At 36.3% G+C, this 17,926-nt stretch overlaps 1 protein-coding gene and 1 long non-coding RNA gene across 6 annotated transcripts in view; both read right to left on the reverse strand.

Annotated features, from left to right (window-relative positions):
* The window catches only part of LOC123386053, a 30,339-nt gene extending 12,795 nt beyond the window's left edge, over window positions 1-17,544 (reverse strand). The window contains exons 1-3 of the long non-coding RNA XR_006599540.1: window positions 8,940-17,544; window positions 8,026-8,107; window positions 4,484-4,568 (exon numbers count right to left, since the gene is read on the reverse strand). This is a non-coding gene — a long non-coding RNA (uncharacterized LOC123386053). The remainder of the gene's footprint in view (window positions 1-4,483; window positions 4,569-8,025; window positions 8,108-8,939) is intronic.
* Window positions 1-17,926, reverse strand: part of SLC25A21 (solute carrier family 25 member 21) — a 492,785-nt gene that overhangs the window by 394,912 nt on the left and 79,947 nt on the right. The gene's annotated exons all lie outside the window — the stretch shown is intronic.

Raw genomic sequence — 17,926 nt, forward strand, 5'->3', positions numbered from 1 at the left:
AAAAGGCATACTGGAATCATTACAGCTGGAAACGTTACAACAAAAGCACAAATTGGGGGACGTGTTTTGGAGGGAGACCCAAGAGCAGCAATTACTGTGAATTTGGGGACACTTCAACTTGATTGGCATTTATTGAAAAGGGGAAGTCAGGTGAGTAAAGCAAGAAGGAGCCAAATTCTGAAGTCTTAAAAGCCTACCTGGTGGAAGTAAAACCTCTGTCCAAAAGATTTAGTCCTCGTTGTAATAGCTAACCCAAAAAGTTCATTTGCCCTAAAGAGCAGCCTAAGTATTGCTCAAAGCACACAACAGTCCCATACAACAATCAAATCTTATGACCAGAATGCAAACTAAAGAAGACCTTTCCTGAAACACCTCCAATTTTACCACTGAGTGATACCATATACCTTTTCTAATGCTGCAGCTGGTTCAATTATTCCTTCTATCTGGATCCTCTTCTCTAGCCTATATCTTTGAACAGCTGTGAATGATAAATCCCCCAAATTCCAAATTTGCTTCTGTTTGGCTAGGCAAACCAGAGAGCATCCCTTCAGGACTCACAGTAATTCTACCACCATTGCTACCACCATCACCAACACCCCATTCTGTGAATTAATCTGGTGTGTCCCCTGACCTATATACTGCACTAGTCACTCTGTCCCTTAGCCTAGCTCAATTCCATGTTGACAAAAAAGTTCCATCAAGAACAAATAGTTATTAGACTACTACTACATGGCAGCCACTGCACTAAGCACTGAAAACACAAAGGCAAATAAGACACATCAGCTCTCAAAGAGTACAGTCCATTGGAAAGTTGGATCTGTTTTCATTTTCATCCGACAAACATATGTTATGGGCCTATTACATACCATCCATAATACTGGGTTCTAAGGATACAAAAAATGAGTAAGGTATGGTATCTACTCTCCAGGAACTTATGGTCTTTTTGGAAGGGAGAGACAGAAACACAAAACAAGCCAACCATGTAACAAAGCAATATATTTACTGGGGAAAAGTAGAAAAAGAGAATAACCTATTGTACCTTGGGGGTGGGATTTGTTCAGGAAAGTCTTTATAGAGGAGGTGACACTTTAACTGAGATATGAAAGCTAAGTGGGTATTTGAGAGACAGAGCAGGTAGAGAAAAACACTAAATGTAGAGATTATAGCATGGGGGAATATGGAAGCCCAGGTTATTCAGACTACTCTTCTCAATGCAAACAACAATACTGGATAATGTACAAAAACATCTTAAAAACATTAAAAAGCTGAGAAGAAATTATGGAACAACGAGGCTAAAATCTAAGTGAAGCAGTAGCTTAGGGAGGTGAGCAGGGCTCTGCAATTGTTTTCGTTCCAGGACATCTGTCTGTTAGGTAACCTTGAGTTTTCATTTGTAGACTTCTCAGGGTGAGAGAAAACAAAATTAAAGCTCAGGTCCTGTAAGGTGGGAAGACAAACTGAAAAGATTCCTACATTAAACTCTTTCTCCAAAGGGCAACAGTCTCAGGGAAAGGGTGATCTAAAAGTAAACTCACTCTATCCTATCCTCTACCCACCCCAGAGGACTGTAAGAAAATGTGTCATTTGCTGAGCAGATTAGCAGGAATAGTCCCTGAGAAACTGTAACTATAATGGCCTTTGAGTGAATCTGAAGACCAAATTCACATCACTGGAAAAAAGGTACCATGAAGCAAGAACCAGCAGAAACAGTGAAATGCAGAAGATCTTTAAAGGCTTAAGATATCAAATCATTAGACATATATTATAAAACAGTTATTCTTAGCATATTTAAAGAAATAAAGAAAAAAATGGGATAAAATTTAAAAGGAAAAGGAAAATATCAAAATGTACCCTTAGAAAATTTGAAAAGGAATCAAATAGATCTTCTGAAATTGAAAAATGAAATTAATTTTAAACAAATAGTTTTTGCAACAATTAAAGATTAGAGCAGACAGGAATCATCACTGAATGACAAATCTAGGGGGACAATTTTATGAGAAGCAGGATATTTGAGTTTATTGTCTTTGTCTATTTGTTTTTGCATGTACAGTTAACCTATTTTACCTGATTTTGTTATCTTCTATATACATAGAATATTTTTTATTGAGGCAAAAACACTTAACATGAGATTTACCCTCTTCACAAAATTTTACAATACAATATTGTTAGCTGTAGGCACAATGTGGTACAGCGGATCTTTAGAACTTACTCATCTTAAGTAACTGAAACTTTATACCAACTGACAAATTCCCAATTTCCCCCTCCCAGGAGAAAGAAATTTGTATGACTTAAAGTGTTACCCCATAAACTTGCTTGTTAGTTGCAAGAGAAGAAAAAAAAAAAGTAATTAAACAGAAGAGAAATTGGATAAATTGATTGATCAAAATTAATATCACCATCTCCAGATGAGATACTCTAAGAAGGAAACAGCATCATTGATGCAGAATTCTGCCAAGAATGTGTAAGTTGGATCTAATCATGAGGAAACATCAGACCCCAAGTTAGGAATATTCCAATTTTAAAAGTCGAGTATGAAGGCTATGGTCTTCCAGGATGTATAGGTAATAAATAAACAAAGAAAACTATAGAAATGTTCCAGATTAAAAGAGTTTTATGAGACATGACAACTAAATGTAGATACTGTACTGGAGGAGAAAAAAATGCTATAAAAGACATTACTGAGTCAACTGAAAAATTGAATTTGGCAGGATATTAGATAAAAGCACTGTACCAATACTTTCTAATTGTTAGATTTAAATTCATCCCATAAAAATTTATTGAAATTGATAACTTTACTGTAATTACATGAAGATAACCTTATTCTTCAGAAATAAACATTAAAGTACTCAGGGGTAAAGGACCATGATGTACATCATTTACCCACAAAATCTTCAGAAAAAAGTTATTTACATATATACAAATATATATGTGTGTGTGTGTAATATATATACATATATATATATATACTACATACATTTTTATATATATACAAATTACTACATACATATATATATAAATTACTACATACAATTTATGTATGTATATAAAGTTATACATAGAAAGGGAGAGAGCACAAATGATAAAGCAGATGGAGTGCAATTTTGATAATAGGTATATCTGGGCAAAGAATATGCAAGTATTCTTTGTACTGTTTTTATTTTTTCAACTTATCCATAAGTTCTAAATGTTTGAAGTTATTTCCAAATAGAAAGGCTAAAAGATAACCTCAATGAATGGATTCAACATCAATCTAGACATAGATGAGGGTAAAATTAGTACACTAGAAAATAGGGAAGAAGAAATTATTCAGAATGCAGCATAGTGGAGAAATACGGAAATATAGAAGAGAGGTTAGGATATATAAGCTGAAGAATGAAGGCTAACTATGTTTAACTAGAGTTCCAGGAGAAGAGGAGAAAAATAATGAGGCAGGAACAGGGACAAAATCTGAAGTAATGACTAACATTTTTTAGAACTGAAAGAAGACACCAAAACAAATTCATAAATCACAATGAATCTTCAGCAGGCAAATAAAATGAAATGCACATAAAGAAACAGCATAGTAAAACTGCATTACACCAAAAACAAATGAAAAAAGCTAGAGGGAAAAAAAGGACAGATTACTTGCATAGCAGCAGTTTGACAGCTGACAAAAACAACAATGAAAGCCAAAAGACAGTGGAATTACAATTTCAATGTGCTGAGAGAAAAATGGCAGCCTAGAATTCTATACCCAGCCAAAGTATCTTTGTTATAAAGATGTTTTGAGGCAAAGAAAGAGATTTTTCTTCCAGTAGACCCTAACTAAAAAAATTTCAAAAGGACATACTTCAAGGAAAGCAATCTGAGAGAGGAAGGTCTGAGATGCAAGAAGTAATAACAAGCAAAAGGAGTGCTAAATACATGAAAGGAAAGCATGAACAAAGGCACAGAAGCAGGAAATAGTCTGGTATGTCTAGAGAATTACCAGAAGCTTGGGTGTGGGTTGGTGGAGCAGAGAGTTAATCTCTCAACTTTATCAAATACAAATCCTATCAGTAAAAAACTAAACTAAGTATGTGCTTGGAATACATGTAAAGCATAGTGAATATAATTATAAATGATATGAAATATAGTTAAATATAATTAAAATTAAAGAAGGATGGGATTAAAAATATATGAATAGGACTTCTGACAGTTTCTTCCCACATTCTAAAAGACTATATATAACTAGTGGTTGGCAAACTGACATGCAGGCCAAATCTGGCTGAGCACCTGTTTTTGAAAATAAAGTCCTAGTGGAACACAGTCATTCTCATTTGTTTAAATATTACCTATAACTGCTTGCATGCTATAGCAATAGTTAAGTAATTTTGGCATATAAAGTTAAAATATTTGCTATTTGGTGCCTTACAGAAGAAATCTCCAGCCCTCGAGTTTGAACGTGGGTAGGCACAGGAGTATAAAGGGCTCATAAGCCACCACATTGTAGACATGAACATACCGGCAATGGGGAGTCCTCAAAGGATTTTCCACAGGAGAAAGGTCACTCTGATAGCCGTGTGGTAATTGGAATAGAGGAGAGAAGCCTAAGGAAGGGGAGACATTTTTTGGTCATGCTTTCTTTGAAAGTGCTTTCTTTGTTTATAATGTAGGAGAGATAATTCACAGAGTTCTCTGTGGGCCAAATGAAATAATGTGTAGTAAAGTGTTTCTTAAACTAAAAAAGCACTATAAGAAATTAAGGTATGATTTACTTGCAGTAGATTTTCATTAAATGAATGTTTTAGAAAGTGTTATAGAGTTGAGCCTTGAACAACACAAGGAATAGAAGTGTCAACCCTCGCATACAGTCAAAAATCCATGTATAACTTTTTATTTCTCAAATCTTAACTACTAATAGCCCACTGTTGATTGGAAAACCTCACCAATAACATGAACAGTCAATTAGCAGATATTTTGTATATGTATTATGTACTATTTTCTCTCTTAAGTTTACTTATTTATTTTGACAGGGACAGAGATAGTGCAAGTTGGGGAGGGGCAGAGGAAGAGGAAGAGGAAGAGAGAGAGAGAGAGAGAGAGGGAGAGAGAGAGAGAGAGAGAATCCCAAGCAGACTCCGAGCTGCTAGCACAGAGCTTGATGCAGGGCTCAAACTCCCAAAACCGTGAGATCATGATCTGAGCAGAAATCAAGAGTCACTCAACCAACTCAGCCACCCAGGTACCCCTGTACTATGTTCTTACAGTAAAGTAAGCTAGGAAAAAGAAAATGTTATTAAGAAAATCATAGGGGCGCCTGGGTGGCGCAGTCGGTTAAGCCTCCGACTTCAGCCAGGTCACGATCTCGCGGTCCGTGAGTTCGAGTCCCGCGTCAGGCTCTGGGCTGATGGCTCAGAGCCTGGAGCCTGTTTCCGATTCTGTGTCTCCCTCTCTCTCTGCCCCTCCCCCGTTCATGCTCTGTCTCTCTCTGTCCCAAAAATAAATAAAAAAACGTTGAAAAAAAAATTTTAAAAAAGAAAAAAAAAAAGAAAATCATAAAGAAGAGAAAATACATTTACAGTACTGTACTATATTTATCAAAAAAATTCAGACATAAGTGGATCTTAGTAGCTCAAACCTGTGTTGTTCAAAGGTCAACTGTATATTCTGCTCTCTCAGTTTTGAGAGCATTCTTTCATATTAATACATTTTGTATAACTGCATCATATAGCTATACTGAAATCATTTAGTATCAAAATTTAAATGTAACTTAATTGTGTTAATTGATTTAAACCAATTTAGTAACCTGCCTGGAAAAAATGCTTCCAGATGTTAATATTCAGTGTAATTTATTTGCCTGTTTAGTTACAAAAAGGTGGTCCTCAATTGAAAAAATGTATTGCATAGGCATTGACTTTTTATTGACACCTAAAATGTACATCCCATGTAAAAGACCTAAGAATAAAAGACATAAGAAGGCCATGAAGAAATTTTATGGCAGAAAAAGATCTGGAAGCATAATCTTACATTTTCTTATAATTCTTGAGACTTCCAAACCATTAGGAACTAAATACAACAATTCAAGTCTTCTTTAAAAAAACAAAAAACAAAACAAAAAAAACCCTTAAGGTACATCTCTTATTACTACTTATGATACTTAAAAATACAATCATATTAGTTGATTCTTTTTCAGAATCAGGGACATGGTTTTCAAGAGCACCCATCTGTATCCACCACCTCATTACATAAAATGCTGAGAGCATTACTTGGTTGCGATGCATTATAGAGAATCTGTGGCAATAATAGATTATGCCCTCACAATTTGTGAGTGCCTCTGTCCCTCGTGTGTGTACAAATGTGTGCTTATGAACACATGTGGAGATGTCCTTTTAAAACATGCCAGAAAATTTGTGAAAGAAAAAATATATTATTATCATCAGTGAAGATAGAAGGTGAGAAACAGTACCACATGCATCCTAATAGAACTGCAGGCTATTTTAATTTAAATTAGTTTCAGCCTTCTTCGTTGAAAACAGAAGTAAATCATGTAAGGAACTAATTCATACTGGGAGAGACAACAAAGAATGCCAATAAAACTTATTTGTAAAAAAAAAAATTACTACAAAAATATTTCTACCACATTTCCAGTTTTGTTTTAAATAAAAGAATAGAGGCCCTCTTCCAGGAACATTTTTAAAGGATATAGCTTAAAGGAAACTTTTATTTCTTTTTTTATATATATATGGCTGGGTCTCATTTATTATGCATTAATTGCAGACAAAACCATGGTTCTCTGCACAAAAACAATTTGACACAAGCAACATGGTGGTCTATGAAACAGAAAGGTTACATGACCCCTAATTCTGATTGTGTCCAACATATGCACCTTATTGTTTGCTCCTCTGATAACAAAGATCAGATGCTTCAAATACAAAGTACACTCTTTAAGAAGCATCCCATCACCAATGCCCCAGGAATTCACAGGCAGTTATTTTATTTACATGGCTTTGAACTTGGATAATTTGGCGAGTCCAGTTTTTTCCACATTTTGGCGCTTGTCTTATCTGCCTAACCAGACTCCAATATATATCCTGCTCACGACCCATTCACCATAATAATCCTTCCTTGATGGCATACCGAGGCACATTTGATGGAAGAGTATGTCTGATCTCCTTCAAGAGTTGTGAACATGCCCCAAAATGTTATCATTTCCCTAACCCATTACTGGTGAACTTATGTAAACTTTTAATAAATCTATTTATATTTTCAATCTGCATCACATCCTGGATAATGCATTCCACAAGTTTCTATTCATTGTAGACCTCTTTTAAGCTTCTGAGAATGCTGTGAGTTCTAGTATACCAGGATTCAATAAATAAGAGAGCATAGCTTTCACAGTTTTATAAATGTTAACCATATCTCCTTTTACAGCCTCCTTTCTTTATAATTAGAGCCCTTTTCTCTTTATGCTACACTCATAAAAATATTTAATTAGTGAATACACCAATTTAAGTCAATGAATCAATGTAGAAATATATTCTTTCGCCCATATTAGCTAACTTTCTCTGGACCCTCTCACTTCATCTATCTATCTATCTATCTATCTATCTATCTATCTATCTATCCATCTATCCATCTAGAGAGTGCAAGTCGGGGAGAAGAGCAGTGGGAGAGAGAAAGAGATAATCTTAAGCAGACTCCACGCTCAGTGAGGAGCCTGACGCAGGCTCAATCCCATAACCCTGGGATCATGACTTGAGCTGAAATCAAGAGTCGGACACTCAACCAACTGAACCAACCATGCCCCTAGAACCTTTCAGTTTAATCATGTCTTTAATCATTGAGGACTGCTGACCAGAACTGCACACCATGTTCCTGGTGTAGTGCATAATGAGGTACAAAGAGTGTTTATTCTAAAACAATTTATAAGCAAGGCTGGAAATGATTAAGATACTTGTGAAATCACCACATACACTGGTCTCAAGAAGAGCTTTGGTTGAAACAGTGCTTGCCAGTAAAGATAGGGTGTAGAGGAAAGAGGTAAGCTACCCTTATCAGATTCACCTCTTAATCCTGGGCTGCCTTCCTCACTGGACAAGCTGTCACATCAGTCTTTCCAGGAGAAGGCCTCTTCCAAAAAAAGGCTCTGAAATATCAAGAGTTTCTATGAAAGTAGAGTTTTGAAATAATTTTATAAGACAAGCTAAAGTACAGTGACCATACAAACAGTAAAGAATAAAGAGGCTAGGATATTTGTCTGTTGTGCTCATATTAAGCCACATTCCAAAGTGATTACCCATTTATAAAACATCCAATAGATCTTCAAGGGCATAAATCCCCCAGAAAGCTAATTCAGAAGGTTTCTTGGCAAGTACAGAGTAAAAGCAAAGATGTTTACATGGTATTGATAAAAATAAAAAATATGCTAAATTAATCCTACTTCAGAATATATCAGTGTCACTGGCCATCAGATACTATTTTTCAAATAAACAGTTATAAGTTATCAATTTCCAATTCCTCTTCTTGTATAAACTCTATGTAGGCAATTCCTTTTCAATTACTTTATAGGAAAGAAGGTAAGTGCCTGGGTCATATGCAGCCATTATTCAATTCCCCTATCCATTAAAGACTTTGTAAATGGAAAAAACTCTAAGGCAGAATGCAGCTTCAGAATGTTTTTTAGTTCACTGTATTTGGCAATAATTACAAAATTATCACTACATTAACTGGTAATTAACTAGTTTTCAGCTTTCTTGGGTTATAATTTCTTGAGATAGAGAAATACCCAAATTATATTTACAAATGTCATTTCAAGGTTCAATTTTTTAACTGCTCTAAGAGGCCACTGGCCATCAAATGCACCACTGTTTTTAATGTGTCACTAAAGAAGAAAAATGGTGCTAGTTATTGGTAAGGCTACAGCAATTGTTAAAATACATTCTGATTTCAGAGATGTCAGAGTGTGGGTGAAAATATACCTTGAAATCTTTGAAATGTAGTATTTTCATTCTCATTTTTCTCAAATAAAACCAAAATTTAGAGAGCACTCTTCATCCAGGCCCCATGCTCTGCTTCCCAGATATTCTCAGGCTGTCCAAAGGCAGCTTCAAATTAGTGAAGAAGTTTGGAAATGGTACCACTATCAATAGCCTCCCACACCAGATCAGAAATAGGAGACAAGCTGGGCTACAAACCAAAGAGAAAGAGTCATAAGAAGAATCAATTCTGAAAACATCACTTAAAACAAGAAATCAGGAAACTGTCTCGCAAGCTTAAAAAAACTGCTTAGAAAGTAGTCCTTTCACCCACACTTGCATTTGTAGGTATCAGTCACCACCAGATTCAACACCTTTAAATGCCAAAAAATAACAACAATAATAAAAACTACATACATTTATTTGACCCATTAGTGGGACAAGATATCACTCTTGAGCTTGATTCCTAGATTCACCTGGTCCTGCCTGTCCTTGCTATTCATGTTTTCTCCCAGCATCATTCCTGAAGCCAACAGCCTCTCTTAATGTCCAGGTTACATGCTCTGCCCCTACACACTCAGCATCAGTTGAAGATAAAGTGCTGACCTGTTTTATTTGGGCATAACCCAGGGTGGACTCCTGGGATCCCATTACTCTTTGGTTGACCACAGAACTTAATCATTTCTTTAGCCGTAAAAAATTTTTTTTAATGTTTTATTTATTTTTGAGTGAGACAGAGACAGAGTGTGAGCAGGGAGGGAAGAGGCAGAGAGAGAAGGAGACACAGAATCCAAAGCAGGCTCCAGGCACTAAGCTGTCAGCACAAGCCCGACACAGGGCTCAAACTCACAAACCATGAGATTATGACCTGAGCCGAAGTCAGACACTCAACCGACTGAGCCACCAGCCGCCGCTCTTTACACTTCTTAGAGCACATCTGTAGTGTTCAACTCATCTCCTGACTTTCTTCTAGATCAAAAAACAAATCTCCTTGTGCACCGGAGATACAAAATCCCCAGAAAGCGGCCCAGAAATCCATCTTTAAGTCTTTCTAGAATCAGTCTCCTTATCTCCCCAGTTCATCTCTATCCAAATCAGACAGTACCTTATTTTAGAAAATAAAGACAGAAGAAAGAAATATTACTTCATAGACACCACTTAATACAAATGGATAAATCTTTAACCCTTTCTGTAGCACTGCCAACAATAAAACACCTCAAATATGACAAAAACCAAACAAAGCAAAACAAAACAAAAACCAACCCTGTGTTTTCCTACAATAAAGGTTGTCTCTTTCCTAGAATTGAAACCAATGTTATCTATATTTCATAACACATAACTTACATCCTTTATTAAATGAAATTGGACAGCCTTCCACTGATGGAACGCTATGCTAGATATTCTTCGTTTGCCTCTCTAGATCCACTCTTCTCCACCTTTTCTATCTGGCTTTCTTCCCAGGAGGCTGATTTTTAAGGACCGCATCAACTGTAATATTCCCTTTTGCCTTCTGGCTTCCAGTTGGGTTCAACCAATGGGAGGTACCTCCAAGAATTCATGGGCAAGAGGAGAGAGGGTTGAGTATTTATTTTCCCAGCTCTCTCCTCATCAGGCATGGCTTCTGTTTTCCGCTAGTTAAGGCCACAGCTCCTATAAGGCAGCCTTCTCTTCCTGCTTCAGCTACTGCCAGGGATGATAATGGTTTTCCTATTGCTGCCTGGTCCTGGATGAGCACTCTCTCTTATTGGTTCCTTAAATCTGCACAATTTGGTCAATCATTCTTCCATTAATCTCTCTTCAGTTTTGCCTTTTCAATGTGCCATGTCCAGCTGTCCATGTCCAATGTGCCATGACACATGTCCAATGTGCCATGACCAGATTGATACATCAGATTTATATTACCTCATGCTTGGCGTGGATCTTTCCTTCAGCCTAAAGCTCAGAATATTTCTTCCTCAGATACTTGCTAGTAACTTCAATTTTCAAGAATTAAAAGACCTCTAACCATTCTGCTAATGGTTCAAATCCAGCCTGAAACATCAGATAGTCAAAAGATCAGGCCAGAGCCCAAGTATTATCCCTAGTTTAGGCCAGATCAATCACAAGGAAGCTACACGCCACAACGTGTCTCTCTGTACACACTCTACAGAGCTGCTTCCCCCTAAATGATCGCAACTCTCCCATTTCCTTGCGTTAGCTACTCTTCCTACGGGTTCTCACAGTACCATGAACTTTTGCCTGTTTGATTTTCCACATTATAGCTGTTTTTTCTGCTTATCTGCCCCACTAGATTATAAGCTTTATGAGGATACAAACTGTCTTACACACTTTAATATTTATAACACCTAAAACTGTGCCACTAGGCACTCAATAATATTTGTTTTTAAAAAGTGAATGAACTGAACATTATGCCCTTGAAGTTAATGGGCAATGAAGCAATTACGTATGTATTATAAATAAACTACTAATAAGAACTGTGTCACTCATGCCTTCACTCACTGCCTTAATCATTTATTGTTTGGGGCCTTCTACTGGAGAGCATGACACTAGGTCCTGGAAACAGAAATTTGTGTGGCCACTTTCCCTGCCTGAAAGCCGCAGGCATTGTTAACTGCACAGGCACCTGGCAGGACACATTTTGACAACAGATGAAGGTTTCCTATGCAAATTCTTCTTAAAAGAATTGGGTTTTGGTGTTTGTTTGGTTTTGTTTTTGTTTTTGATTCCCAGTAAGAACTGGGAAGACCACTTTGCAAATTTGTGCAGTGTTTTATATCAAATGGTATAACTTTCTACCACTAGCATGCCTTGATTTTAACATTTCCCCTCTTCTCTGAATTATTCCTTTCTTTTTCTCATTTACACTTTATAAATAGTTCTTAGTTGTATTTTTCCTTTGCCCTAGTTTTTATTGTAAGCTGTTTCAAATGCTTCTTGAAAGAAGTTGAAAAATAAATAACAAAAAAGATTGCTTTATTTTCCTCACTTAAATTTTATCTACCTTTGAAGATTTTTTTGATAGATCCAGCTAATTTTTCACTGAAATTAATTTTAAAAGGCCGCAGTTGTATTAGTACAGTATTAACAACAGAAAATCACATTAATGATTAAGAAGTAATTGATACATACAAAACTATTCATAACAATACATCTTTCTATATTATATAATTTTCAAATTTTTATAAGCATTTTACTTATAGATGCAGAAAAAAAGACATATTTAAAAGAAATAAAATAAAGAGAAGACAGCTAGATTATCTCTGTTTTCCCATGTCCACATGGTGGTCAAATGAACATGCAGATTTAAGATATATAGGGTGGTAATTTGATTATTGAGTCATATGTGACCCAGCTGAATGAATGTAATAACAGACAGATGATGGTTTATGTTGTTGATAGGAACTGATTTCCCTCGTTCCATATTTTAGCAGCCAATCATTTTTAGAATTGGCTTAGACCCTAAAAATATCCTCAGCAGGGATGCAGTTTTGAGCCTGGGACATTCTCTAACAGCTGGAAGACATTCAGTGACTCCAAATGATGAGGGCCAGTGGGAGCATGTGAGGATGGGCACCTGTCCTAGAGCTTCCCTGAGCTAGCAAACACCTTGCTCTGACAATCAACTCTCCCCTGGGCTTTTTTAGATATTAAGTTTTAGAAGCAAATCTGAAGAATGACTGTTCATTTGAAATAGCCTTAATATCTAGAGACCACATTGTAAGACTTTTAGAAGTTTAATAGGAGTCTGCATTAGAGGATGGGGGGAAGGGAAGAAAGGAGCATAGATAGCCTTATTTTCAAATTTGTAGGCTACTCTTTTCAGAATAATTCCAAAGATTAACAAACCAAATTCTCTCCATTGTAGAGGAACATCAAGTCTTCATAAAATATAAGATTAAATTTAAAATACGTGAATAATGAAATATTGGGGTTCCATATTTGAATTCTCATAGTATAAAATATTTGAGCTGGTAAACATTAAACCCCAAAGATCTAATCAAAGAGATATCTAAGTGACTCAGACATTGTAAATAATTTCAGCATTGTAGCATTGTATTTGCCAGCAGATACAGTCAGTTCTTTCACCAACTGAGATATCATTTAGTCTATAACTTAAACAAGCGTTGATAAAGTTTTTCACAAAAGATGCTATCAGCAAAACAAACAGAGGACTTTGTATTACTTCAAAGCTTATTTATAATGTGTTTAGAAAAAATTCAATGGAAACAGGAAAATAATGTCTCGATTTTCTAAACTTTGCAACATCTGCTTTTACTTACTTTTCAGCATTGTAAAGGTCTCTGGATTTCAAGTGAATTACTTTGCTTTCCCTTTGTCTACTCCTTTACTTAACTATCTTCACACTAACTTACACACCCAGGCACAATCTGTGAACTCATGAAAATCTCTAAGGCATGAATAACAAAGGAATTTTAAAACAAGTGACATAGTACATGGAAATATGCCTCAAAAGAAAGGCCAGGTGTCTAAGGAGCAGATCCCTCTATAAAAATACTCGGAATCCTGCATCATTCTTTCTCATACCATCCTATGCTAGTTAATTACATGTTATTTACAATCTTTGTTGGATAGCCTTAAAAATATCTCCTAAAGGAAAAGAAAGGACTTTCACATATGTGTGTATATGTGAGTATATTTGTGTGCTTTGCCCAAATCCAAATAAGATCATTAATATAATGTTGAGTAAGTCCCCATGTGTTTACTGAAAAAAAAAAGCCACTAAAATCTGCTGGGAACAACATCCACATCATCAATGTTAGTCTTCTGCATTGGGCTTTTGTTTCCCTTCTTCCCAAATTGCATAAGGACTTAAATCCAAGGAAATTTTTTAAATGTTTTCTAGATTTTTAGAAATAGATATTTCTCTATACTTAGTGAGAGTTGCCCCTAAAGCACACTAATGTCCAATTACTTTGGAGGGCATGGAAGTCTCTCATTCCTTGATCTTTCTATCTGACTAAGCATTCATTTGTTTCATTTAAAGTTAAGTTACTTTAGAAAAACAACACCATTGCTTCCGCTACATTTCCTGATTTCTTAAAATTTGAACTTTCAGTAAATTTTTGCATCAACAGGGAACAGTGGGTAAAAAAAGAAAGCTAATATACTGGTCATCATACAAACACAATTTTATTCAGGACTTTCTTGAAAACCTTGTTGAGATGCTTTAAACATTTGTTGGTGGCTTCTTGTGAAGCTGACTTAAAGGCTGGTGGTTATTTGTGGTTAATATACAAAGGGGTAAAAAGAAAAACAGGGAGAAAATGGCCTTTACAAAGCACACTCCTGAGGTTTCACCACTGGGTTAACTGACATTCTTTCCTTCACTTCCCCAGTTGGGCTGACCTCAACATTCTTGGTGTCCAAGACTTCTAAAAGAATGTAAACCACATTATCTTCCCCAGAGGGGAAAACAGAAACAAAGTTGGATGATATATCAGGATAAGGAATAGGTCCACCATGTGTTTAAAAAGAAGGAAGAGTTCCGCTGTAATCATACCAAAAATCAAGGTTTTGTGGACATGGATTTGTCCACATAAAAAAGAAGAGTGGCTTTGCCATTTAGTCAAAGGTCTTTTACAAGCAGTTAAAGAACAAGTTGGGAGCCATTATTCTTGGTTTCTGCCACACACCTGTGAGATCAAGATGGGAGAGATAATACAAAGAGATCTGAATCTCTAAAGGATTTAAAAAATGTTAAGATATTGGAAATCAGTGGTAAAAAGGGGGAAAAGAAGTAAAGTCCTTCTTTGGTCATCACTGAATGTTGGCAACACTGCCTTTTATGGTTGCTTTGATTATGCGCTAAATTCAAAAAGTTTTAGCCATGGATAATTTGATGCTTTGGTTTTCCTTTATTCTCCATTTTTTTTTCATTGCATGTTTTAGAATGGTTTGTGTTCAAGAATCAATTTAACCACAACAAAAGAGACTCTGATTTGGAATATGTATGACTTCACTTGAGGTGGAAGGAAATCACAAATCAGTTGTGAAAAAGAAAGGAAACTCTCAGGCTCACATGCCTTCCTCTTTTCCTTAAAAACATTTTTAAGATGCTTTCACCTAATATTATCTTTAAATCATCACTTTGAAAAAGACCCTTTCAATGTCAATACTTCTCTGGGGATCAGTAATAAGCCCTCTGTTTTTTTCATTCTATGCACTTCAAGTAACTACGCTGACTTGCAAACTTCATATAGCATCCATGCACTGGTCACCCTCCCATCTTTCTGTCCAGTCCAGTTCTGGGGCTGTTCGGACTTGCTGATATAATTGTCTGATAAACAACAGCCTGCTTGATATCTCATAAGCCCTCCAATGCCTCCTTTTCACAAGTGAACTCATGTCCTTTGCTCTCTCCCTACCTAAATGTTTCCCCTATGTTGCTTAAGTGTCTACCCAATGGAACCCAAATCATTAATTGAAGGATCTCTTTAAGTTTTCTGTCTCTTCTAATTAGTGACCCAGTGTTGTCAATCGGCCTCCTCAATATCACTTTAATAACCATTTATCTCCAACTCTACTGTCCCCCCAAATCATCATCATATCTGACAAACTGCTGAAACAGCCCTCTAACCAGCCTCTTTGCCACTGATCTTACTCCTATTCAACCCATTTACCATCCACACAGCCCTCAGAGTAATCTTTCTTGAAGTGATACTCATAAAACATAAACCTGATCACAACACTATAGCTTAATTTCTCATCACCCTTATTAACCAAGTCTAAACAGCTTAACTTAAAAGATTCTCACTATGTAGCCTATGCCTACTTCACTGCTGAGGTTTCATTCCCATTTACAGTCACACTAAGTAGCTGTTAGTCCTTCAGAACCTGCCATGCTTTTGGCTGGAATATGCTGTTCTCACTGCCTATCTCTAATCCAAATGTCACTTTCTTAGGGTCATCTTTCTTTACTCTAAATTAGATCAAGGTCATAGTTAAGCTTGTAAAACACCTAAATTCTAGTGCACAGCTCCTCACATACTGTTGTAATCGTGTACAGTGTCTCCTCCACTATACTGTCTGCTCCATGAGGGCAGGGACCATGTTTGTCTTATTCACTACTACTCAGCACCTGGTACTGGGGAGGTTTTTAATAAATACCCATTGAACCAATGAACATATTAATGTATTTCTTCCTTCACCAGGAAAACAGGCCATGTGATCTGCTGTATAGTTATCATTTACCACAGAGGAAATATGAGCCATCCTAGATGGCAATTAAGATTCTGGATGCCCCATAATCAAGACATCTTAAAGAATTTATAGGCACCACTTTTCTCAAATTCTGCCTAGTTAACAGGATGGTAGCAGGGTCAACTAAGCTTGGCCAGGGCCAAAAGACAGACTTGCCTGTGGCTAATCTAAAAGTCATGGGTAGAATAAATAAATTAAGCTGTTAAATGGTTATTTACTAACTCTATCTATTCTCCTTGACCCCTGAATCTAATTGTAAGGATAGCTACCATCAATGATATACTTAGACTCTGATTGTGTTGCCGCTAAAGTGCTTTTGTGAACTTATTCAACTTGGAGAACATGAGAAAAATTGTGGGTTTATACAAACATTACAATGACACCTAAGATAGTCAGAACAGTTTAAAAAAAAAAGCTCATGTTAACTCTCACTAACTCTTGGTTATATTTTTCTGATGTTAGATATAACATTAGACGTAGCCACCTGTCACAGTTGTACATGACGTAAGATGCAATGTTAGTGATACGGTGTGGAAAATAACTCAGTTGTGGCAAAGTTGAATCACAAGACATGATCCAAACAAAAGGCATCCAAACACCCACAGTGTTTGCACCTCAGGACCAGTACTCAGTCCACTTACAATGTTCTGCTCCTTGCCACTGTCCATCAGAATATGATCATCCCATTGTCTTAGTTATGCTTAAGGCCTACTAATATAGAGCTACATTATTAAACCAAAAATCATTATTAACTTAGCAGTTTTATATCTCTGTATTGCTTAGGGTGATAAAATATAGTAACAATTAGGAATTAAAACAATTTCAGTGTTCTCTTTAATTCTTCCCCTCAACTACTGATGCTTCAAATCCTAGCAGTGGAAATTATAAACTAAGGTGCTGCATAGAAGAGAAAGTTGTGGAATAGATTAGATCAACACTGGATAAACTCAGCAAGAATAACTGTATTCAATTACTACACTAGAATCTCTTTAGTACCTAAGTTGTCATTACTAATAAACTAGGAAACTGATAGTATAAGAACTCTGCCACACTGCTGGAAAACCATACAGTGGCTTTCTATATAAATGCCCTTCCCAAAGGTTGTAGTCAAAAAAAAGAGTGGTCTTTGTAGGGACACCTAGAGAAGAAACTTGGCTCCCCATCTATTTATCCCTTGTCTCCTTAAAGCTTTAATCATCAGAAATGAAAGGAGAGTGATGATAACCTATCACATATGATGGCTCTGAGCAATGAAGTAGAGCACGTAAATTTCCTAGCACATGGTGAAGTATCTAGCCATAATAGATATTTATTTTTATTTATTTATTTATTTATTTATTTACTTACTTACTTACTTACTTATTTTGAGAGAGAGAGAACTTGAACATGAGGGGGGAGGGGTAGAAGGAAGAGGGAGAGAGAGTGAGAAAGAGAGAGAGGGAGAATCTTAAGCAGAATCAATGTCTGGTGAGGAGCCTGATCCCATGACCCTGGGAACATGACCTGTACCAAAATCAAGAGTGGGAAGCTTAACTTATTGGGCCACCCAGGAGCCCCACCCATAACAGATATTTTAAAAAGTGAGCTCCCTTCCTTCTTCCTTTCTCCACCCACCCTCAAGTACCTAGTTTATGGTGTAGGTATCACACAGCCACTGGACAAAACAGAAACCATTCAGATCTCATATTAGCAGGTCCCATTCTTTTGGCCTCTCTTTATCGTGGTTTGGTCTATTATTTTTCCTATAGAAATGAGAGTTGTTATTTTTT

Source organism: Felis catus, chromosome B3 (genome assembly GCF_018350175.1).
Source record: "Felis catus isolate Fca126 chromosome B3, F.catus_Fca126_mat1.0, whole genome shotgun sequence".
NCBI lineage: Eukaryota > Metazoa > Chordata > Mammalia > Carnivora > Felidae > Felis > Felis catus.